Here is a 26,091-nt window from a genome sequence, read left to right as displayed (position 1 = left end):
AATAGGCACTACGTCTCATAGTCACCTGGGCTTACACAATAGGCACTACGTCTCATAGTCACCTGGGTTCATACAATTGGCACTACGTCTCATAGTCACCAGGTCTTACACAATAGGCACTACGTCTCATAGTCACCTGGGTTCATACAATTGGCACTACGTCTCATAGTCACCACGGTTTGCACAATAGGCACATCGTCACCAAAGTTTATCAAATAGGCACAAAGTCGCATCGTCACCAACTATTCCATCTACCCATGTTCTACCCAACATTTTTGTAGATATAAATACAAACACAATTTGAATCATTTAACACCCGTATAAAAATATCAATTCCAAATCCATCTCAAATAGATATATAACACCTAGCACGTATTTCATAGCTAATACTTTATATTTATGTATTAGAAGAAAGTGTTATGCACTCACGCATATAAACAACAATATATATATGTATACACATAACACGTATTTTATAAAATACTTCATATTTATGTGTAAGATGAAAGTGACTATACACTCACTTGCTCAGAAGATGATTCGACAGCACTACGGCTTGTAGATGTAGCGCCTCTCCGCAGATCTGGAAGATCTTCACAAAAACCGGGCTCCTCGCGGGCAGGGCTTCGGCTCGGGAATAACGCTCTTCGGGATTCTCGGGGCTTCGGATCTCGCTTCGGGGCTCGGGAATAATACCGGGGCTTCGGGATATGATTGGCACGCAAATCGAGGCAAAACTTAGAGAGAGGGAAGAGTTTGAACAAGAGAAAATGGCTGATTTCGAGTTCTATTTATAGGCTGAGGGTCTGGGATTACGCGGGGCGTAATCTCAAATTACGCAGGGCGTACTCAGTACGCGGGGCGTACTCGGTTACGCGGGGCGTACTTTGACGTCACTGCATGCGTCGATCTGTGGCACTCGAGTATCGGTCAGGCAACTTGCATCCGCCTGAGTACGCGGGGCGTACTCAATTACGCGGGGCGTAATTGACTCGTCGAACTTCTAAATTGCGTAACTTTCGCATACGAGCTCCGTTTTCGACGTTCTTTATATCCACGCGAAGGTCAGACCATACTCTACAACTTTCATTTAGACTCCGTCGGCTAATTTTGACTTTTATTTTTATTATTTATTTTTAGAAGGCTGGGACAGAAAAACTTCGTTATAAATTCATAACTTCTTCGTTTGACGTCCGTTCTCGCCTAACTTTTCATCGTTTCGCTACTAACAACGAGATCTTCGATTCTCATTTAGATTGTTTCGGCTAAAAACCGCTCGATCTCAAATTGAGTATTCGGGCTGCATACCGCTAAGTTGAAACTTAGAAAAATCATAACTTCCTCATACGAAGTCAGATTTGGGCGTTCCTTTTATGCACGCTCTCGGTTTAACGAAATCTACGACTTTCGTTTAGATCGCTAAGGCTAAATATCGCTCTAACATAAATTCACTTTTTACGTCATTCAGCGTCGTGCCGGTTCTGTCGCGAAACTTCGACAGGTCATAACTTCTTCGTTATAATTCGGATTTCGACGTTCTTTATATGTACGGAATCCTTGTAACATATACTATAACCTAGTTAAGATTATTCATTCTAAATAATCTTCTATCAGAAACTCATTTTTGACGCTTATCGTCTTTAAATTGACTAGCCCCGATCTACGGGCGTTACAATTATCTCCCCCTTAGGATGATTACGTCCCGGAATCATCAACGAAATAGGGCTTGTATAATGATTCCATATGTCATCCTTCCATCCTAAGTAATCACCGTGATGCTCAATCTTGCACCTGCTCTTCGTACTATGTTGGCTTTCAATCGTAACCTTTGAGTTACAAAATAGGTCCTTATTGAGGACTCCTTTTTCTTCTCAGGATAAATACTTTCCTTTATCTGTTGTAACAGACCGATGGGTCGTGCTCTACTGACCTCTCATCGCATGATGTAATGCTTAGACTTTGGTCTCTTAGAGTTAAATTCCAAAATGGAATATACCTTCCTTCATATTCTAATGCGATATAATCACATTTCAGCATGTAGCATTTCTACCTACAAACTTCTTTTAACAACGAGAGCGACACTATCAATCGCATTAACTTCAACCTTCTGACTTAAGTCAGATGTTACATCTAACTCGGTCCTCTAGACCACGTAACAAGCTCCTCATAGTCGGACTCAATTTAAACATGACCACTAGGGTCGGAACAAGAACCATATTACTAGTCATCACCGAAACAATGGTAATGACATACCAGAATAAAATGGAATCAATCACTAGCTTCTTGGTAACCTTGCGACTTTCACTGATCCAAGTGCGAGTCCTGTGCTTCCGGTAGTATATGCATCTACTACCTTTCACACCTACTCATACTCGTCCCAAGTATTGTCTCTCAGTCGAACCAAGTCACTATACAAAAATCACACAATCATTTAACACATCAGGTACTAAAACCATAATTATCACATAAATATCAAAACCAGGGTTTACAATATAACTTGAAATGATTACACAAAAGTTCAAGTTCACCCTATACTATGCCTTTAATTGGCTACATCATAAGTTGATCCTTGGGTATAAATTCCTCATTCTTGATTCGCTTCGTTGAGGATCATGTGGAATGCCCTTGGCTGTGGTGGTGCGTTTTTCTTTGGGCAGTCTCTAGAAATATGCCCTTCCTCGTTACATCCATAGCACACCTTTTTGTTGGATGCGCACTTGTTGGCGTAATGCCCCGTCTTCCCACATTTGTAGCAAGTCATATCCTCGCTACACTTCCCGAAGTGTTTCTTTTTACACTTCTCGCACCACTTAGCTTCATCTCTTCCTCCATATTTCGGGAATTTGGTTTCTTTGTTGATTATTGAAGATCCTTCATGTTTCCTTTTCTCTCCAACTTCAGCTCTCTCCAGACCCTTTTCTTTTATTTGGGTTTCAACATTTTTGGCTGCCCAGATGGCGGCTTTCAAAGTGGTTGCTTGCTTGACTATCGGACCAAAGTCCGCTGGTAATCCATTGGCAAACTTGTTGACCTTGGAAAGTTCAGTTGGAACTAGGTATGGAATGAGCTTCATCTTTTCCGTAAAGCTTGTGGCATATTCAGTGATGCTCAATTTTCCCTTCTTTAGATTCTGGAACTCATTGTTGATTTCCAGGAGATCCTGCTCAGAGCAGTATTGCATTTTCAATTGTACCACGAACTCCTCCCAAGACATCTTGCTAGCTTCCCCCTTGGGCATCGAACCTGCCAGTAACTTCCACCAGCTCAGTACTCCAGATTTTAATAGAGGAATTGCAAGAGCGGTCTTCTGCCTGTTGCTACATTCGCAACTTTCAAACATAGTCTCCATTTCGGAGACCCAGTCCATAACTTGCACCGGCGTCGGGCTTCCGGATAGACATGGTGGTTTGGATGCCATGAAATCCTTATACTTGCACCCACGACCATCATTTCCTCCATACTGGTTATTGCGTCTAACCACTGGTTGTTCGACTTGACCAATGATCCCACTAAAGTTTTCTCCTTCAGACTGCCCTCCATTCTCCTCGGGCTCTTCTGCTTGAATTGACGGTTCTTCACGATTCTGCCTAAGCAGGCGTCTTGTTTCTTCCATCTGACGATCCAACATCATTTGAATCATCATTTGTACACCAGCCATTGTTATCGGCTCAGGTGCATCAGCTACGACAGGTACTTGTTGAATTACAGGCGGTTGATTCCTGTTTTCATCAGCATTTCCAACTCCGCTTCTTGTTCTCACCATTTTTATCTACACACCGCATAATTTCACCTTATTACTCCCAACGATTACATGCTAGTTCTAATATCGTATACGTACGCTTAGAATCCTAAACACATAAGGTCTCCAGATCCGGTCGGTAACAGACCCTAGATCCGAACAAATAATAGCACCAATATAGCTATCACACAAAACATTTAGCACATAAAAGCATTTTAGGCATCATTCCTAAAATAAACTAGTGCTTGTGTCTATTTAGGTGTACTACCTAACATATTTTAGACACACTCCTCACAATCATTACTTAGCATTCTAAGTTTAAGTCTAGAAATTTCCTACAAATTCCTAGTTCGCTTAAACTAATGCTCTGATACCAACTGTGACATCCCCATTTTTACGGCCAGAAAAGACCGATTTTGTTTATGCTTTATAAAAATCAGAGTACTTCTTTAATAAAAGTGTTGCGGAATTTTTCCCCAGAAAAACATGATAAATACGTTATTAAAACATTTTTGAAGAAACGTATTTTATTCATTTTAAAACGTTTGGGATGTCATCGTCAATACAGGAACATAAGCATAAACAGAACTTACATTCATTTACACTAATGGTTTACATCTCCTTTATTCTCTCAGTGAATTATGTCTTCGTATTGATACCTGTGATACAAAGAAAACTGAGTGGGTCAGGCTTGGGAGCCTGGTGAGCATATAGGGTTTTCAACCCACAATAATACATTTATTATATTCAATTATCAACAATCAACCCAAATACCCATCCCCATTATCTTCTTTAAGGTTTTACCCTAAGAATCGATTATACTTTCTTCGTTCATTCCTAAGGGTTTACCTGAGGAACTGGCACACAGTCCATTTGCTACCACGGTTTATACAATAAGTACTACGTCGCATAGTCACCAGGGTTCATACAATTGGCACTACGTCTCATGGTCACCAGGTCTTACACAATAGGCACTACGTCTCATAGTCACCTGGGTTCATACAATTGGCACTATGTCTCATAGTCACCAGGGCTCACACAATAGGCACTACGTCTCATAGTCACCTGGGCTTACACAATAGGCACTACGTCTCATAGTCACCTGGGTTCATACAATTGGCACTACGTCTCATAGTCACCAGGGCTCACACAATAGGCACTACGTCTCATAGTCACCTGGGCTTACACAATAGGCACTACGTCTCATAGTCACCTGGGTTCATACAATTGGCACTACGTCTCATAGTCACCAGGTCTTACACAATAGGCACTACGTCTCATAGTCACCTGGGTTCATACAATTGGCACTACGTCTCATAGTCACCACGGTTTGCACAATAGGCACATCGTCACCAAAGTTTATCAAATAGGCACAAAGTCGCATCGTCACCAACTATTCCATCTACCCATGTTCTACCCAACATTTTTGTAGATATAAATACAAACACAATTTGAATCATTTAACACCCGTATAAAAATATCAATTCCAAATCCATCTCAAATAGATATATAACACCTAGCACGTATTTCATAGCTAATACTTTATATTTATGTATTAGAAGAAAGTGTTATGCACTCACGCATATAAACAACAATATATATATGTATACACATAACACGTATTTTATAAAATACTTCATATTTATGTGTAAGATGAAAGTGACTATACACTCACTTGCTCAGAAGATGATTCGACAGCACTACGGCTTGTAGATGTAGCGCCTCTCCGCAGATCTGGAAGATCTTCACAAAAACCGGGCTCCTCGCGGGCAGGGCTTCGGCTCGGGAATAACGCTCTTCGGGATTCTCGGGGCTTCGGATCTCGCTTCGGGGCTCGGGAATAATACCGGGGCTTCGGGATATGATTGGCACGCAAATCGAGGCAAAACTTAGAGAGAGGGAAGAGTTTGAACAAGAGAAAATGGCTGATTTCGAGTTCTATTTATAGGCTGAGGGTCTGGGATTACGCGGGGCGTAATCTCAAATTACGCAGGGCGTACTCAGTACGCGGGGCGTACTCGGTTACGCGGGGCGTACTTTGACGTCACTGCATGCGTCGATCTGTGGCACTCGAGTATCGGTCAGGCAACTTGCATCCGCCTGAGTACGCGGGGCGTACTCAATTACGCGGGGCGTAATTGACTCGTCGAACTTCTAAATTGCGTAACTTTCGCATACGAGCTCCGTTTTCGACGTTCTTTATATCCACGCGAAGGTCAGACCATACTCTACAACTTTCATTTAGACTCCGTCGGCTAATTTTGACTTTTATTTTTATTATTTATTTTTAGAAGGCTGGGACAGAAAAACTTCGTTATAAATTCATAACTTCTTCGTTTGACGTCCGTTCTCGCCTAACTTTTCATCGTTTCGCTACTAACAACGAGATCTTCGATTCTCATTTAGATTGTTTCGGCTAAAAACCGCTCGATCTCAAATTGAGTATTCGGGCTGCATACCGCTAAGTTGAAACTTAGAAAAATCATAACTTCCTCATACGAAGTCAGATTTGGGCGTTCCTTTTATGCACGCTCTCGGTTTAACGAAATCTACGACTTTCGTTTAGATCGCTAAGGCTAAATATCGCTCTAACATAAATTCACTTTTTACGTCATTCAGCGTCGTGCCGGTTCTGTCGCGAAACTTCGACAGGTCATAACTTCTTCGTTATAATTCGGATTTCGACGTTCTTTATATGTACGGAATCCTTGTAACATATACTATAACCTAGTTAAGATTATTCATTCTAAATAATCTTCTATCAGAAACTCATTTTTGACGCTTATCGTCTTTAAATTGACTAGCCCCGATCTACGGGCGTTACAATAGACTAGATCATGCCTTATTAGTCGAAGTTGATAGTGGCAAGTTTGTACCTGTTAGCCATCGTATGAAAAACATCTTAATTGACTTGAATGGGAATAAGTTCCACGAGGAATTATTGCCTATTGAACTAAACGGTTTCGACATCGTGCTTGGAATGGATTGGCTTAGCGCCAATGATGCCGAAATATTGTGCAAGAAGAAGATTGTAAAGGTAAACCCGCCAGGGAAAGAGTCGTTTATGGTGTATAGAGATAAACGCAAAGTAAATTATGGAATCATTTCATTGATGAAAGCTAGAAAGTGTTTGGCCAAAGCATGTACATCGTATCTAGCATTCGTGATCGATGCTAAAAAGGAGAAAAAGGTGATGCAGAAGATTCCTGTCGTGTGTGAGTATCCGGAAGTATTTCCCGAAGATCTTGCCGGATTACCGCTTGATAGACAAGTCAAGTTTAGAATAGACTTGTTACCAGGGACGACGCCAATAGCAAAAGCACCTTATCGATTACCACCGACGGAGATGAAGGAGCTGATGATGCAACTTCAGGAGTTATTGGACAAAGGTTTCATTAGACCTAGTTCATCGCCCTGGGGAGCTCCGGTGTTATTCGTAAAGAAGAAAGACGAGAGCATGAGGATGTGCATTGATTACACAGAGCTGAACAAGGCAACGATAAAGAATAGATATCCGTTGCCGAGGATTTATGACCTGTTCGATCAACTACAAGGTTCAAGTTATTTTTCAAAGATCGACCTGAGGTCAGGATATCATCAGCTGAAAGTAAGAGAGTAGGATATAGAGAAGACTGCATTCATAACACGATATGGAAACTACGAGTTTTTCGTTATGTCGTTTGGACTAACCAATGCTCCAGCAGCATTCATGGATTTAATGAACAGGGTTTGTAATTCGTTCCTAGATAAATCTGTGATAGTGTTCATAGATGACATTCTGATTTACTCAAAGAGCCAAGAAGAGCATGGCAGACACTTGCGAGAACTGTTAGAAGTCTTGAAGAAGGAGAAGCTGTATGCTAAGTTCTCCAAATGTGATTTTTGGATTCGAGAAGTCCAATTCTTGGGTCACGTGGTCAACCAAGAATGTATAATTGTTGATCCAACAAAGATTGAAGCTATAATGAAGTGGGAACAACCGAAAAGTCCCACGAAGATCTGAAGCTTTTTGGGATTAGCCAGATATTACCGAAGGTTTATCCAAGGCTTTCCTTCGATCGCTAGTCCATTGAAAACTTTGACCCACAAAGGAGCTACTTATGCTTGGAGTGATAAGCATAAAGAAGCATTCGTGAAGCTAAAGAAGAAACTATGTGAGGCACCGATACTTTCTCTACCCGATGGAGTTGAAGACTACGCTATTTATAACGATGCGTCTGGGGTTGGATTGGGTTGTGTTTTGACCCAAAGAGATAAGGTGATCGCATATGCGTCTCGCCAATTGAAAGGGCATGAAAAGAACTACCCGACTCATGATTTGGAGTTGGCAGCGGTAGTTTTCGCTCTGAAGATATGGAGGCATTACCTCTATGGCACGAAGTGCAAACTTTTCACTGATCATAAGAGTCTCCAATATCTCTTTAATCAGAAAGAATTGAATATGAGGCAACGACGCTGGCTAGAGTTACTTAAAGACTACGACCGTGAGATACTTTACCACCCTGGTAAAGCTAATGTTGTTGCTGATGCTCTCAGTCGGAAAGTCAATCTTGAGAGGAAAAGGCCAAGAGCGTTGAGAATTGAAGTTGTCTCGACCATTGTGGAAAGTATAAAGAAAGCTCAAGAGGAAGCTTCTGAGAAGAATGACCGAAAGGAGGAACGTTTGGGCAAAACGTTGGTGTTCGATATAAACAGTCATGGACTGAAGGTGTTCCAAGATCGGATTTGGATACCTAAGACAGGAGGAGTCAGAGATCTTCTGATGGAAGAAGCTCACAAGACCATGTACTCGATTCATCCCGGTAGCACTAAAATGTATAGGGACCTGAAACCCTACTACTGGTGGCCGACGATGAAGCTTGATGTTGCAAAGTATGTGGCCGAGTGTGTGACTTGTGCGAGAGTCAAGACACAACATTAGAAACCGTATGAGATTTTAAAACCATTGCTTGTGCCTATGGGTAAGTGGGAAGACATTGCTATGGATTTTGTCACTAAACTGCCCAGAACAAAGAATGGTCACGACATGATTTGGGTGGTCGTTGATCGATTCACTAAGAGTGCGCCATTCATAGCAACCAAGGAGAAATGTTCTATGGATAAGCTTGCAAATTCTTACGTGATGGAAATTGTGAGGCTTCACGGTGTACCGTTAATGATTGTATCGGATCATGATAGCCGTTTCACCTCGAGGTTTTGGAAAATTCTACAAGAGGAAATGGGTACCAAGTTGTGTTTAAGTACAACTTACCATCCACAAACTGATGGTCAGAGCGAACGGACGATACAAACACTTGAAGATATGCTGAGAGCATGTACCCTGGAATTCCAAGGTAATTGGTATAAACATTTACGTTTGGTAGAATTTTCCTACAATAATAGTTTCCACTCGAGCATTAAGATGGCACCTTATCAAGCTTTGTATGGACAGAAGTGTCGTACGCCGTCTTGTTGGCTTGAGGCTGGGGAAAAGCAATTTATGGGACCGGAGATAGTCCATCAAACTGCTGAAAAGTTGAAAATAGTTGGAGATTTGGTTTTGCTTAAAGTCTCGCCGTGGAAGGGACTTATAAGATTTGGTAAAAGGGGAAAATTAAGTACAAGGTTTATTGGACCGTTTAAAGTTCTTCAGAGGATTGGGAACCAAGCTTACAAGCTCGAACTACCAGAAGCACTGAATGGAATTCATAACACTTTCCATGTGTGTTATTTGAGGAAGTTCACGGGAGAAGTTCCCGACATGATTCCACTTTCAGAGTTGAGAATCGATGAGAACAAAAGGTTGATTGAAGAACCAGAGGCAATCGTTGACCGAAAGACTAAGAAGTTGCGACGCAAGATAGTCGAGTTAGTGCTTGTCTGATGGAAACACACGAATGGGCCGAATCTCACTTGGGAGACGGAGAGTGACATGATGGGTCACTATCCGTATTTGTTTGTTGATGTGTGATTCCAGGGACGGACTCATTCTAAGGTGGAGAGAATTGTAATGCTTGTGTTTCTGGGCTTGTCATTAATGTTGATATAATAGTCTAGGTTAACCTTTGTAACCCGTTTTGAAATAATAGAAGTGTAATATTTGAGTATTATGTGTTTTGTGCTTAATTGCTTAATTATGTGATTTGATTAATTAAGAATAAAAATAAGCGTCAAAATTTAAGTGTAAAATAAACTCGATATCTTTACATAAAGTTGTAATGGCTGAAACGAGGTTTCCGAATATATATAGAACGCCCAAATCTGACTTCGTATGAGGAAGTTATGATTTTCTGAAGTTTCGACTTAGCAATATACAGCCCGAATACTCGATTTGAGATCGAGCGGTTTTTAGCCGAAACAATCTAAACGAGAATCGAAGATCTCGTTAGTGGTATCGAAGCGATAAAAAGATAGGCGAGAAATGATGTCGGATAAAGAAGTTATGAATTTATAACGAAGTTTTCTTGTCCCGGCCTTCTAAAAATAAATAATAAAAATAAATTCAAAATTAGTTGACGGAGTCTAAAAGAAAGTTGTAGAGCGTAGTCTCACTTACGCGTGGATATAAAGAAAGTCGAAAATGGAGTTCATATGAAGAAGATATGAATTTCCGAAGTTTTTAAATAATTAATATTTATTATTTAATCTTTAATTCCGAAATTATCCGAAGGGGAGTCACCGAACTTATCCGAAGTACGCCCAGCGTACAGCAAAGCATGACGAAGCCTCGCACTCGAGTGCTCCGATGACGCATGCAGTGACGACTTCGGAGGAGTACGCCTCGCGTAAAGGAGTACGCCCAGCGTACTGCAAGGCCTCAGTCTTCTATAAAAGGGCATGCGTGGGCAGCCTAATTCTTTTGCCAATTTCTTACTTTCTCTCTAGTTTTTGCCTCGATTTGCGTGCCAATTATACCCCGAAGCTTCGGTATTATTCCCGAGCCCCGAAGCAAGTTCTGAAGCCCCGAAGATCCCGAGAAGTGCAATTCCCGAGCCGAAGCTCTGCTTGCGAGAAGCCCGGTTTTTGTGAAGATCTTCCAGATCTTCTTAAGAATACTACTTCTACAAGTCGTAGTGCTGTCCGATCATCTTCTGATCAAGTGAGTGTGTAGTTACCGTCTTTTAACACATAATTATGAAGTATTATATACGAAATACGTGTTAGGTGTATATTTTGTTGTTATATGCATGAATGTATATTCACTTTCTTCTATCTCATAGATCTTATTTATTCTCTATGAAATACATGTTATATGGATGTGCCTCATCTGTTATGTGGAATATGTATTGATTGAACATGCTATACAGGTTTTAAACTATGTATAAAAATATATATTTTTTTATCTACTAATATGTTGGGTAGAACATGGGTAGATAGTTGATGTGTGATAAATAGATGAGAGGCCTCGATGTTGTTGTTGTTGATCTAGTTATTCAGCGGAGTATGGATAATGACCACAGACTCTTTCTAGACAGTCCTGTGGAACGCTAGCAGGTTCATAACCTGTAGGTGTTGTGAACGATGTGTTCACCGGTGTACTCTATCCCCCTCATGGTTGCCTTTAGGATATCTATTGTTGAGGAAACCCCTTAGCAGTAATGTCCGTCCCGATGAAAATCCTAGATTAGGTCCCTTGAGATAGATGTTGTTTTAGGGACGTAAAGTGAGGATAATGGGAATGGGTAATCGGATTATTGTTGGTTGGTGAAATTAAATATAATTTATTTATTGTGGGTTGAAAACCCTATATGCTCACCAGGCTCCCAAGCCTGACCCACTCAGTTTTATTTGTATTACATGAAGTGGCGCAAGGGCATAAGATGGATGAATCATCGAGTTGTTTTGTTTACAATTCTGTATATGTATATATTTGTTGAATGACTTGTAATATTATCGTTTATGCTTTATGGTCTGTATCGGAACATGACATCCCGAGTTTTGATTATATAATGAAAATGCATCTCTTGATGAAATGATTTGATAAATATTATTTTATCATATTTTGTTTTGGGAACAAATTCCGCAACTCTTTTAAATCAAAAGGATTTACTCTGAAATTATTTTAAAAAGCATAAATGAAATCGGTCTTTGCTGGCCGAGATTTTGGGGATGTCACAGGGAGCGAGACCGAAGATATTGGTGGAGGCACATAAGTCCAATTTCTCTATACATCTGGGAGCTACAAAAATGTATAGAGATCTGAGGCTGAGGTATTGGTGACCCTACATGAAGCGGGAGGTCTCCTGGTTTGTGGAGAGTTGCTTGACCTGCAGGAAGGTCAAAGGCGAACATCAGTGACCTCATGGAAAGGTTCAGCCACTACCCATTCCTACGAGGAAGTGGGAAGAGATTACCATGGACTTCATCACGAAGTTACCGAGGACAGCGACGGGGTGTGGATGCCATATGGGTTATTGTGGACAGATTGACGAAGAGTACTCATTTTATTCCAATCTCCGAGAGCCTCTCTGCTGATAAATTAGCGGATATTTATGTACGAGAGGTGGTGGTTAGGCATGGGGTGCCGGTGTCAGTGATATCTGACCGGGATGTTCGGTTTACATCCATATTTTGGAGGAAGTTCCATGAGGAACTGGGCACGCATTTACACTTCAGCATTGCATATCACCCTCAGACAGACAACCAGAGTGAATAGATGATCCAGACGCTCGAGGACATGCTATGGGCATGCGTTTTGGATTTTAGAGGGAGTTGGGATACATACCTCCCACTAGCAGAGTTTTCATATAACAACAGTTACCATGCTAGTATCGACTGACCGCCATTTGAGATGTTGTATGGTCGGAGGTGTAGGACCCCGGTTTGTTGGGTAAGGTATGGCACCGAGTCATGGGGAGCATCGAAGTGGTGCTCAAGACTATCGAGTTGATTCAGTAGGTGCGAGACCGGCTACGAGTCGCACAGAGCCATTAGAAAAGTTATTCTGACTGACGCCGATCGGATCTTGAGTCTCAAGTGGGGGATTTTGTTTTGCTGAATGTGTCACCATGGAAGGGTGTCCTTAGGTTTCGAAAGAGGGGCAAGCTAGGGCCCCGATATATAGACCATTCAGGATTTCTGCTCCGATGGGAAAGGTAGCTTACCGTTTGGATCTGTCGGACGAGCTTAGCCAGATTCATAACACCTTTCATGTGTCTTAGCTTCAGAAGTGTGTCACTTATGAGGCGGCAGTTATTACATTGGACGACATTTAGGTTGATGAGCGCATGAACTACATTGAGAGACCCATTGCGGTTTTGGATAGGAAGACCAAGGTTCTTCGTAACAAGGAGGTGAAGCTGGTAAAGGTGAAATGGCAGCACCAAAGAGGCTCCGAATAGACATGAGAGCTGTAGGATGAGTTGAGGGAACATTACCCCGATCTGTTTGTTTCTACGGACTTTGAGGACGAAGTCTAGTTGATGTGGGGGAGTGTTCTAACACTCCAAATCAGGTAAACCTTTGTAACCCTTTTAAATGACTTAATTGGCAAAAATGGTCCCTTTTATACGTTGGGCGTACCTAAGGGTACGCTTAGCATACTATAGAGGAAGGATCGGGGAGGAGCATTACGTACACCGACCGTACATATAGATATGCCGGGCGTACGCAACAGAGGAACAAAACCCTAATGTTCGGACTTAACACTTAATTAAGCACCCTGAAGTCATTGGGTCTAAACCCTAATCCGCCTCTTGAGCCTCATTTCGTCCCTTTACCTCAGTTTTCCTTTGAGAGTGTGTTTTTGGAGCATAGAAGTGTGTTTATGGCCATTTTGGAGATTATTTGAGAAGAAGAAGTTAGTAAGCAAGCTTGGAGTGGCATTGTGTTCCAAGAACTTGCATCTAGATCACCTTGAAGAGCTTCTGGAGGTATAAAGCCTTGATCTTGCCATCTTATTCATTAGATCTAGCTAGGTTTTTCTATAATGTCCTTTAGTTGGTTTTGGACATTCTCTTTAGAGTTGAGCAACTCCAAAGACTGAAATGGTTAGATCTGAGCTTTGTGAGCATGCTAGATGCATAAAGGTGCTAGCTTAAAGAGTATCTAGACTCCATGCATGAGTTTGAAGCTTTATCTGAAGTCCTAATGTGAAGAATGAAGTTTTTAAGTCCCATATAGCTTACAAGGGAATAAAGTTGCCAATTTTATGCCCTAGGACGTCTTAATGAGCTCAGATCTGATATTGGACGTTAGAACATCAAGTATTAAGCACTGAATGGAAGAAGATGCTTAATATGTTTGTACGTTGGACTTAAGTTAGAGTACGCATCGCTTACAGCTTAGGGACTTAGTACGCTGCGCGTATAAGGGTGGTACGCAAGGCGTACGTACCTCATATGGGCTTGGACTTGTTTTGGGCTTATAATCCTTTTGGGCCTTAATCAACCATTGGGCCTGGTCACGTTTTATGTTAGTGGGCCAACTTATCTGTTTTGGGCCATGGTTACTATGGTTGGGCTTTATTGGTCCATAAGGCCCATTAATGATTTTGGACATGGACTTTGGGCCCATTAGGAAAGGAAGACTTTTGGGCCATTGTGAAAGGACTTGGGGTTTGGGTTCTTTAATTGGATTATGTTCAACCGTAACTTTGGGTTAACGATATTATTGTTTAGTACGGGTGGTTACAGACTGTTAGGAGAGCAGCTTTCGGATTCAGCAGATAGAGGTGAGTTTTCTCACCATACCAATGGGTCTAAGGCACCAAGTTCGACCTATTTTATGATATGTGGATTGTTGATTGATTATGTGTTATATTAGTATGACATTTGCATTGAAGACCCCATGGGGTTCCCATGGCAGTAGATTGAGACCATGTGGGGGTTCCATGGCATTTGGTGTAAGACCTTGGAGGGTTTCCATGGCATCCTAGTATATTTACATGTTTATCTTGTATGATATGTTTTTGGTAGTGAAGTGTCACACCCCAAAACCAAGAACGGCGGAAACCTTCTGGGGCGGAGGACGTCATGTACAGTATCACAACAATGAAAAGTAGTAAACAAGTAACAACATCATCCATTGCATTAATAATATAATTATTATACAAGTGTGTTCTGTCAAATTTTGATAAACACTAAAGCATAAATCAAAATGAAAGACGAGTCTTGAACAAGCTCCATCTTCTCTAAACCTTGCATCGGTACCTGTCTATTGATGACCTGAGGATACAAGTAATTTTGAAAGCGAGTATCAGATTTGAAGCTGGTGAGATCATAAGTATTTTAGTGTCTTAATTTTTATGTATTGAAAATGTATGTAAATCGTAAGTATTGAAAATGTATGTAAAACAACTGTAAACGTTTGAAAAACTCAAGAAATCCCTATGATTCCTACTATTATAACAGGGAGTCTTCTACCAAGACTTAACTGATCTATATGTAGTCTTCTACCAAGACCTAACTGCTCTGAATGTTCGTTTCTTGTAAAAGTGTGTAATTTTCCAAGTGTAACTATCATTAACAAAATATAGTTTTTACATTTAATGTTTAAGTGAAAAGATCACTAAATATATGTAAGGGAAAATTAATGTAGTACTGTAGTGTTGTATTATAGGAACTACTGCTATACTAACTACCTTAAACCGGATTTATATTAAGGTATGATGTGATTAATTGTACCATACTATCGACTGGTAACAATGACAAAAGTTAGGTCGTAAAAAGAAATGACGTTTGGCACCCGCAGACCTGCAGGTCCGGCTGTAGCTAGCAGCAAGGTGTAGGATAGTCAATCCAATATAGATCTATATGCAAACTCACGCTCTCCCTCCAAGAGACTCTGGCTAAAACTCGGGCCATGACATTTAAGGCATGCTCTGATACAGTGGATCACAATTTTGTCAACGTATTTATGTATATGTACTCATGTAAGCGTAATCATGTAAAAGTATATGAATGTATGCCTTTGCTACCCAAAGGTACTGAACTGACTGAAAGGAACTATTATGTCCATATATGTATACATGATATATAACTAATGTTTAAACGACCTTCGGACGGGTACCCGATATCCCACCAGACCACATCCAAATCGAGGAAAAGGAAACAGGGTGGATAGCCTTCCTAAGTCTTTTAAACATTACTTATATAACTATACATATATAGGCATGATTATAACAGAATCTATATGTAAACGTAATCATGTAATTGTATAGTAATGTACTGTGTGTACTAGCTGTAATGTATGTTCTCTCTATCTAGCAAGTATTGACTCATGAATGAACTGACTCATTGTATGATATCGCGTTCTAGTAATAGTTCTAGTATCTTCCTAAACTACCCATATGGTAGCTTACTAGTAATATAACTGGTACGTATGAACATGGATATATACCCTTGCTACCCAAGGGCATTGGATGAACTAGAAAGACCTTTTATGACTATATATGTACACATGATATATAACTAATATTTAAACGACCTTCGGACCGGTACCCGATATCCCACCAGACCACATCCAAATCGAGGAAAAGGAAACAGGGTGGATACCTTCCTAAGTCTTTTAAACATTACTTATATAACTATACATATAGAGACATGCAATTTATAATATAAAAGCATAAAATAAGTTTTGTAAAACCTTTCAACATAATTATTATCTAAGAAAAGATCGACTTGATGTCAATCTATAAAACGTTTTGAAAGCATGGGTTCGATAAAACAGTTTAAGTATAAATAAACATTTGTTTGAAACACAGTTGTAAATGAGTTTGAAATGAAACATAAAGAGTAAAATGTACAGTTTAATAAGGAGTTTTAAACATATAAAGTGTTTATAAAAATCATTTGAAGGAAACTGTTTGGTAAAACGGCTAATGAGTAGTAAATCATTTGAATGCTGCTTATTAATCACATGTTATTGATATAATAAGTAGCATGATTCTACTTGTATCCCCCATAAAACATTTAAAAATAATTAAAACATTGATTAAGGGGTATGAACTTACCTGTAGTAAGTGGATCGGAAGGAAGTGTCGGATAAGTGCTTGGTGTCAAGTGAAGACTTAGACACACACAAAGATCCTAATAACATATAAGGATATATGTATACAAACAATTAGTCTTTAAACAACTAATAAACAAAGTCAAGACACTCTAAGGCATGACAAACACTTTGTATAAGTGTTATAAGTGCTAAGGAGTGCATCTAAGTGTTGTAGGGAAAGGCTAGTATGATTGGGGTTCAAGGGTAAACTCCCTTGGAGTTTACGGTTTTGATGGTCATAACCTAGGGAGTTTACGGCAGTAAACTCTAGAGTTTACGTTCGAAAACTCTATTCCTATTGACCAAGTGTTGTTTTGTGGTTTAACAAGCCTATTGAAGCATTTCTACTAAGTGATTTGGCCTTTGGAAGGGACTAGGGCATCAAAAACACTCCTTGGAGGAGTTTACGGACTCATGGACATTTCCCTTTGGGTTTACTACCGTAAACCCTCATGGAAAAGGGTATTGCCATTTTTTCAAGTCCTTAACACAACAGGGTAAGTATCTAAGCTAGTGTTTAAGCCTAAGGAAGGAAAATAACCCATTTAGACACACTTTAGGGTGTTTACGGTTTTGGGAGATCCCCAAACCGTAAACACCTATAAATGTTGGATTTTGGTGTTTTTCAAGGCTTAGACACATCAAAGGAAGGTTTAAACATATCAAGGAAGGCTTATACATCAAAATAGGGCTTAGATAAGGACTTAGGCACACTTTGGTGCCCTTTATGGTGTTTACGACCCAAGCATCTCCTTGGACCGTGAACACCTATATCCTTGTGTTCTTGGCATAATTTCTTGATGTTTAGGTGTAATACTAGCTCAACAACACTCAAGAATGGAAGTACTTACTATTAGAAGGCTTGATTTGAGCTAAAAGGCCAAGAACACTTAGTGTGTGTTCTTGGTATTTTGGAAAATCTAGACAAAACACATAAATGCATGGATTAAAGGATGTACAATCACTAGATTAAGTGACATACTAACTTGAAAGGGTTAGAACACTTACTAGTTTGAAGATCTAGAACAAAAACTAGGATGATACTTGAGAGAGTTTGGAGTTTACTCTTTTAGAAAATGGGGAGTAAACACAAATGACTAGTTTTTGGGGAGTAAACTCATACATAGGTATGAGTTCACGATTTTTGGGTGATTTTTCAACCCAAACCTAAAAGTTTGGTCAGGAATTTCTAAGACGCGAGGTGTTTGCGGTTTTTAAAATTCGAAACCCGAGACAACACTTTCTTTCACCCGTTCGTTTAAAAATAATATTAAAATAATCAAACGAACTTTATATTTCTTAAAAATAAGAAATAATGACATTGACTTATGATACGAAGTGGTTGACTTTTAGGGTTTGACCGAATGGAAATTTCGGGTTGTCACATGAAGACCATGTGGGGGTTCCCATGGCAGATAGCGAAGACCATGTGGGGGTTCCCATGGCAGGTAGTTAAGATCACGTGGGGGTTCCCGTGGCACTAGGTATAAGACCTTGGAGGGTTTCCATGGCATCCTTATATGTTGTATGCATGGCTTATGTGGTTTATGTAGCTTTTATATCTAATATGGATTATATGATTATGTAGATTGTGTGGGGTATGCTATGGGGAACTCACTACGTATTAGCTTACAGTTTGTTGATTTGTTTCAGTTACTTCTGAGCCTAAGGGTAAGGGCAAGGCTTGATGCTGTGGCATGCACTCTTCAGTATTTGATTTGATGGGACACTCTGATATTTGAAATAAAATGTTGATATTTTATGGGAACGTTTGATTAATTAAAAATGAAAATTTTATTTGGAAATTTGGGTCGTTACAACATGTATCTAGAAATCATCTGGACTTCCAGAAATCAATAACTTTTGACTTCCTTACTAAAGTGCATATTTATGATATGTTATGCTTTGATAAATCTTCATTTAGACTTCTCAAGCTTATACACTATGATTAGATAGCATATGTGCGTGCTTAAACCCTTTTAGAACTTACAGCTATAAGTCCTGAACGTTCAATCAGTTCCTTGCCATTTCTCACAATTCGAACTATGAAAAGGGATGTCGTAATCATATTGTGAATTTGAGAATGCAATTAACACACCTACTAACCATAACGATATTTATCAGATCTTTAAAATCTACTAGCAAAAGTGTTTTTCTCATAATCATTCTCATGAATGAGAGCGAAAACTTTGTCACTTAGATTTTATGGTGTACATTTTCCCATCCAAGTGAACCCATCAATTCCAACCTACAATCATAAGACAAGGTTTATGACAAATTTAAATTTTAATTTAGCTTACATGGACTGAACTTTACTTGTTCTTAAATTCTTTCCCTCTGGTAGCACAAGGGCCTACCAACGCTTCCCTGTTGTTTAAGTAGCTCACTTGTATTGGCCAATGTATTATTACCGACCAACGTGCTCAACCATTCGCAGTCAAATGAGAACCATAAAACTTATAAGCATTGTCAACCTAACTGTAAGGTGCACATAAACAAGAATGTTTCAACTTAACATGGTAGGTTATCAACCTCAAGTCGTGTGCTAGTGATAACTAAAAGGTTTATTCTTGATTGACTCCTGAAACTCTTGAAGATCAATAAGACTCCCATTGACTTCTTGACATATAAGTTCTCCTTTTAAAGAACATTTCTTGACAAGATAAAAACAAATATTTCAAAATCAGAGTGGATTCTCAAGAAGAAACACTTCATGAATTGGTCTTAATTCATCCTTTGTTTTAACCAAAACATTACAACTTCCAATTCCAAATGTGCTAGAGTAAGAAAACATTGTTACTCCACATTTCATGAGGTGTTATAAACCTACTTAGTACGAAATAAGCTTCAAGATAAGATTTGTAGTTACTAGAATATAATTCTAAAACTTGATTGGATACGAAGTATGACTCATCTCATGATCTAACCATTTCAACAATATTCGATTCCTATTCTTAGTCAAACAATTTGTAACACCCAGTAATATGAGGAGCAATTTTTGGGAATGAATCACCTTTTGATGATTTGACATGGCATGTTGGAGGGACCACCACGACGTGTCCAAATATGAGGAAACACGGATTTTATCAAGGAAAACACAACGTGTTGCCTCTTGGAACATAGCGTGTTGATGGCGGGTAATGAAACCCTAATCTTTTGGGTTTTGCTCCCTATTTAAAGGAATATGGAGGCTAGGTTTTGTTCACCCTCAACCCCCATCAGCCCCTCAAGCCCTGAAAGAAACCCTAATCATCTTTTCCTCCCATTTTTGAGCTAGTTTGGTGTTTTTGGAGCTAAGGAAGGAAAATGGTGGAAGAAGGAAGCAAAGATCCAACAAGTAAGCCCCCATTCTTTAGTTTGGCACTCTTCTGGATCTTGGTAAGTGTCCAAGACTCGATTTTTATCATTCAAAGTTGTTAGATGTTGGGTTCTGTCCCTTTTGCTTCTTGTTCTTGAATGTTGGAATGGTTAGATCTCATAAAGCTTGCAACTTTATGAATATCCAGGTCAAGGTGACCTAGTAGTGTCTAGGATCTGGTCTTTAATCAAGTTTTGATGCAATGCATAGAGATTAGGTCATAAATCCTCATTTTGACCTAATATGGGTTTAAGACATGCATTGGACATGTATGTCTATAAAGCACCATTTGTTTATTAAAGTCTAAATGTTGCCAAAAAACCGAATGATTGTTTTTCTGTTATCTAACATTTCTATTTATCTAGTTTACAAAATTCATTTTCACAAACCATTTTTATCAACTGATCAAATTTTAAAACGAGGACCAAAAAATACGTAGAAATACCATAATTTCATAAATCAAGAAATAGCAATGTATTAGTTATTTGTTTATTATACCATCTTAATTTTGATTTATTTTTGATACAATATTGTATTATTATTTTTCTATTAAAACATTGTCCATAAAAGTTTTCTATTTATAACTTTAGATTTTTATATTGTGTCGTAGGGGTGTTCACGGTCTGGTTTTTTTGGGTTTTTAGGTCAAACCGAAGCCAAACCATTAGTAACGGTTTGTGTTAATTCAAAATCGAAGCTAAACCATTGAAAACTGAAAACCGAACCAAACCAAACCGTTAGTAACGGTTTGGTTCAGGTTTGGTTTCATAAGCTGGTGTAATATCCATAAAATTCATGAAAATTTAAACTTTTAAAACCAAACCATAAATCATCATTGTTTACAAAATTAGTTTTCAAAACATGTTTAATATCATATTTTTCCCAAAATCATAAAAACAAAACACGAGGAGGTGCATGATCATGCCTTTGCCATCCTGCGATCATCTGAGGTACCTGAAACACAACCCAAAACTGTAAGCCCGAAGCTTAGTGAGTTCCTCCAAAATACCAAAACATCTGTTGGAGCATGGAAATTCTCTACAAATAATGAGTGATAGTCAGGTTGTATTTTTCTCTTTATTGTATTGTTGGTGTATTTTCTCTCCCTCCCCTATAAAAGGAGAGGTGGTTATTTTTATGTATGCACCTTTTCTAAAAATGTAATTCTAGAGAGAGAATTGGTGGGATCTCTCCCCACCAAGGGAGAATCTTCTCTCCCATGTTCTTTTCATGTTCTTATTTTTATCTCTCTTTTCTTTCTTATCTTTCTAAGAATTCTCATCATATGTTCTTCATGGTTATATTTTTATACACGATAAATATCGAGATATTTTCTCTTCCGCATCCACCATTCGTATAAAAATGGGTCTCAACAACATCACATAACCATAATAGTAACAACAACCAACATGCATACAGAGCCTTCAGTCTGTTTGGAACGCCCCACCAGCTTACAGTCTACCTGGTACGCTTAAAAAACATTCAACATGACCAGTATGCGACACCAGGCCTTCAACATATATGGATTGTTCTCCGGGCCTTCGGCTTGATTGGTACGCCCCACTGGCCTTCAGTCTATCCGGATCGCCCTAGGTCTATTAGCCTTTAGCACAAAGCAGGACCTCCTCAACCTAACCACACATACAACGTGTCAACACACATATATTTAATAGACAAGCATACTAATAACCAGCCAATAACAAACAGATAGATCTTGCAGATCACTAAGCATATCATCATCCTATCTACCAGGATACAGATCTAACATATCTAATACAGTATTCAATCATACGATAAAGCAGGATAAATGTAACATCCCGACTCCCAGGTATTTCTTTTATTTATTTATTTATTTGGGGTTTCATGAGCGACTCGACGAGTTATGAGCCTAACTCGTCGAGTGGAGTCCGATTTGGTCACGTCGGTTTAATGACCGACTCGACGAGTCAGAGAGCTGACTCGCTGAGTAGGCGTTGTGAGATGAAACCCTAAATCCCTGGGGTTGGGGTCTATTTAAGAGAACTTATGTCCTCATTTCTGCCTCACCAACTGCCAAACACCCCTGAGTGAAACCCTAAATGTGTGTAGTGAGTTAAGAGAGTTATAGAGATAATCTTTGAGTATTCTAGTGCATCTTTTGAGGAGAAGAGGAGATTATCCAGCAAGGAACGAGGAGGAACTGTTGGATCTAGTGCTATATCGACCAAGAGCTTTTGTGGAAGGTAAGCGTTCACCTTTCTCATCTTATGGGTTAGATCTCGTGATTATGGAAGATTAGGTATTTTACCTCCTTTTATTGGGACATTGAGTGCATTGAGTCTAACAGGAGGTCTAGACTACAGATCTGGACCTTATGAGGTCCATAAGGTCCAAAGGTCCCAGCTTTATGTAACCATATGAGAGTATTTGTACTTAAGCACCCTTGTTAGAGTTATATTGGCATTTTGGAGAAAAATATGCGATGCATGAATGTAAAGATCGAAGATTTACGTGACATTCAAGCCTTCGGAGCCTAGATCTAGAGTTTGGAGTAGTAGATCTACCTTGAAACTTCTGAATGAGAATTCAGACTGAAGGGACTCGCCGAGTCAACGAGCTGACTCGACGAGTTGGCTAGGGTTTTCCACGGATGACCTGGACATGGGTAACACGGTGAGTTAATGGGACAAATTGATGAGTTGAGTTGGGTCTTTTCGAGGTTCTGAAGGAACAAGGGGGACTCGGCGAGTCACATAGATGCACTCGGCGAGTCGGGTCAACATGGGCAGTTGACTTTTGTTGACTTTAGGGTTTGGTCAAGGCAGGGAGTATGGGGACTGTGAAGGGGCAAAATGATCTTTTACCCATTCCATGAGTTTAAGAGAGAGATTTACCTAGTTTATTTCGAGTCGTGATTTAAGTGTTGAATACAGATTATTATCTTGTGTGTTAGGCGGAGGCTAGTTTGAGATTCGTGTACGATATTATTACTTACTTGATTACGAGGTGAGCCTTCTCACTATACTTACCATGAGTGGTATCTATGTGTAATCGGAGGGTCTTATGTGTTATATTGAGTATTTTGATATATCCTGCATTATGTCTTTGTAATTTATGTTGGGTATTATTATTAAAAGCTTGTTGAGTTAGGACCGGAGGGTTCACCCGAGTTGTGGGATTGGAGGCTCTCCACTGAGAGACATTGACCGGAGGGTCGTATTGAGTTAGCCTCGAGTGGCTAATGTGATGTGTGTAGTATTTTGGGGAACTCACTTTGCTTTGTGCTTACCGTGTTATGTTTTATGTATTTCAGGTACCTCTCAGGATCACGGTTCACACCAGACTTTGGTCCATCTCACTTCGCTCCAGAACAACCAATTGCAACTCCTAAAGCTCACAAATCTCTGATTTTAACTACGGGTCAAGCTAAACCTCCCACTCCGGTGCCTTCTCCTTCGAAATCTACTCCACATATTCAAATTGAGCAAAATGAATCTCCTCCTTGCCAAGAAAGCCCACCTCAATTCAGAAACTTGGCACCAACTATGTCATCAGAACACTCAGATGACTCCCCCGCAACGAAGCAAAGGAAGATTGATTAGAAGGCGGCCAAGTTCACGGGAAAAATATGGAGATACCCTGGGTTCGACATTACCATGGATGAAACCCTTATTAACTCATGGGTTAATCCAACCCGCAGGCTTCTGGATGATTACTACAGGCCAGTACTAACATACGTTGAGCCTCCGAAAGATGGCTACTGGGACATTCCCATTTCTCTAAATGCCATGTTTTTTCACAGTTTTTGAACAATTTGACCTAAGCCTCCCTGATGATCAAAGGCTGCCTCTGGAGTTTGAACTTCTCAACAAATTCCATGGAAAGCATGGATCCAAATTCGAGGATATATGGTCAAATGATAAGCCTTCCGGTGTCAAGAACTACAAGATCCGTAAATTCATGAAATCCGAGTTCCTCCAATACATGTTGACAAGAAGAGGCTATGATTATATCCGAACTCAAGCTGACTTTCCGTGTATGAATCCGGAAGAGGTATTCTTCATCGCAAGGGTGTTTCAACTCAAGTACGAAAAACACTACAAAATGAAGATAGTTTTTGAAAAAGCTTGCGAGTACCTACGGTGTGTAGTATGCGATTTTGCTAAAATAGATGTTGACATTCATCCGGCCCTGGTTCAGAAGTTCAACCTTCCTCCACTTGATCCCGCACCAGTTTATACTGAAGGTTATCAAGAACGCTCTTTGGGTGCAACCAACTTCCCAGAACTGGGCGTTGTGTTCAAAAGAGTTAATAGTGATGTCATGTACTTTATTCCCATCACTGCCATGCACCGCTTGACCCGAAGACAACTCAAAGTCACTCTAACTTCAGTGTAGAGATCAAAGCACACAACATACGAAGTCGAATTCGAAATCACTCGAAGAATCAAATGGTTGGGAGAAGTTAGAAAATTTTGGTGGCTGCTGATAAAGCTTTTGAAGCTCAACAAGTGCGAAGGTTAAAGAGGTCACTTAGGGGGAAATTGTTGAAGTAAGAAGTGACCCTCTTGAACCTCCATCCGAAGTCCCCACTCTACTGCAATGCTAATTCTACTACCACAACGTGAAGCGAAGATGTCATCCACAACCTTCTTTCCAGAACAAAGACTTAGTAATTTTAACTTATGTATTTACTATGTTTTGTCCAGTGTACCTTGCATGGACACTTCTTTTAGTCTTTGTTTATTCAACTATAACTTTCATGGAGCTCTATAAATAGAGCCTTCCACGTCAATTTGCAATACAAATCTCTCTTTCATCTTATATCTTATATCTCTCATTACTTTCTTACTATCAGGATCTTACTTAACTAAAAAATATCTTATCTTAAGATCATAATCTCTCCTCTGAGCAAGTCACTCTTGACTTAATAATGTTAACCTGATCACACTTATTAACTTGGTTTGATTACAATCCTTGTTATGAATCAGCTTAAGTGTTTACTTGATATAATACTTGTTGTCATTTATATTTCCTTATTTTTCCGCATCTAATTATCTAACTCTCTAACTCTAACTTATTATTATTTTTCAGCTTTATGATCCTTTCAGTTAAACTTAATACGCATTATAACTTGTTCTAACGTTTGTTTAAGTGTGTTTCTCAAGTTTTTCTCTCAACATTGCCACATGTCAATCTCTCATGAGTTTTAACACTTGTTATTTTGTGATATTTTTGAAATAAATAATATCCACATTTCAATTCATAGGTTTTTCAAATTTTAAATTTAAAAAGTTACATAATATTTATATATTTATATATGTAAAGTATTAAATATCATAAATATGATACTGTAGGAGTCGAATTTAGTTCTAAGGTGTCGAAATTGTAATAGAGTTTGTTATATGATGTAATGTTATTTAAAAAGGCATAGTTGTTTCGAAACTTAACTGTCGAGTCCTTTGTATTTTTTGTATGCTTTCTTTTCCTATAAATAGGGAAGGTACAGTAGATAGACTATAACTTTTGCATCATTTTTATGTTTAACTCTCTCTGTATTGGAAAGCATAATTGAGCTGAAACAAGATTATATTTACTCTCGGTGTTCATAATCATTTAGAAATCTGATTTCATTTCATTACTCATTAAACAAACGTCTACAATTGGTATCAGAGTAGGAATCATACTGCAATGATCTGATTTTCATTTTGTGTCAATCTGTAACATCCCGAAATTCAGGTAAGGCTATTTAGCCCTTCTCCTTTGTCAAAGTTGTCAATTTTGGCCCTTGAGTGAATTTTGTAACAAATGAGTACGCGGGGCGTACTGGGGAGCATGTTGCGCGTACTCATGCGCTTAATTTGGATGCGGACTCGCCTGGGTACGCTAGGCGTACCCAGGGTTACGCTGGGCGCAGAGGGTCCGGATGCAAACCCTAATATTTGGATTGTGCACTATATAATGGATGCTAAGGGTCATTTCTCAGCCACCATATCAGAGAGTGAAACCCTAAAAGAGCCTTCCTTCTTCCCTAAGTGTCAGTGTG

This window comes from Lactuca sativa, chromosome 1, assembly GCF_002870075.4.
Source record: "Lactuca sativa cultivar Salinas chromosome 1, Lsat_Salinas_v11, whole genome shotgun sequence".
Lineage (NCBI taxonomy): Eukaryota > Viridiplantae > Streptophyta > Magnoliopsida > Asterales > Asteraceae > Lactuca > Lactuca sativa.
The sequence above is the reverse complement of the archived record's forward strand: the minus strand, read 5'-3'. Positions refer to the sequence as shown.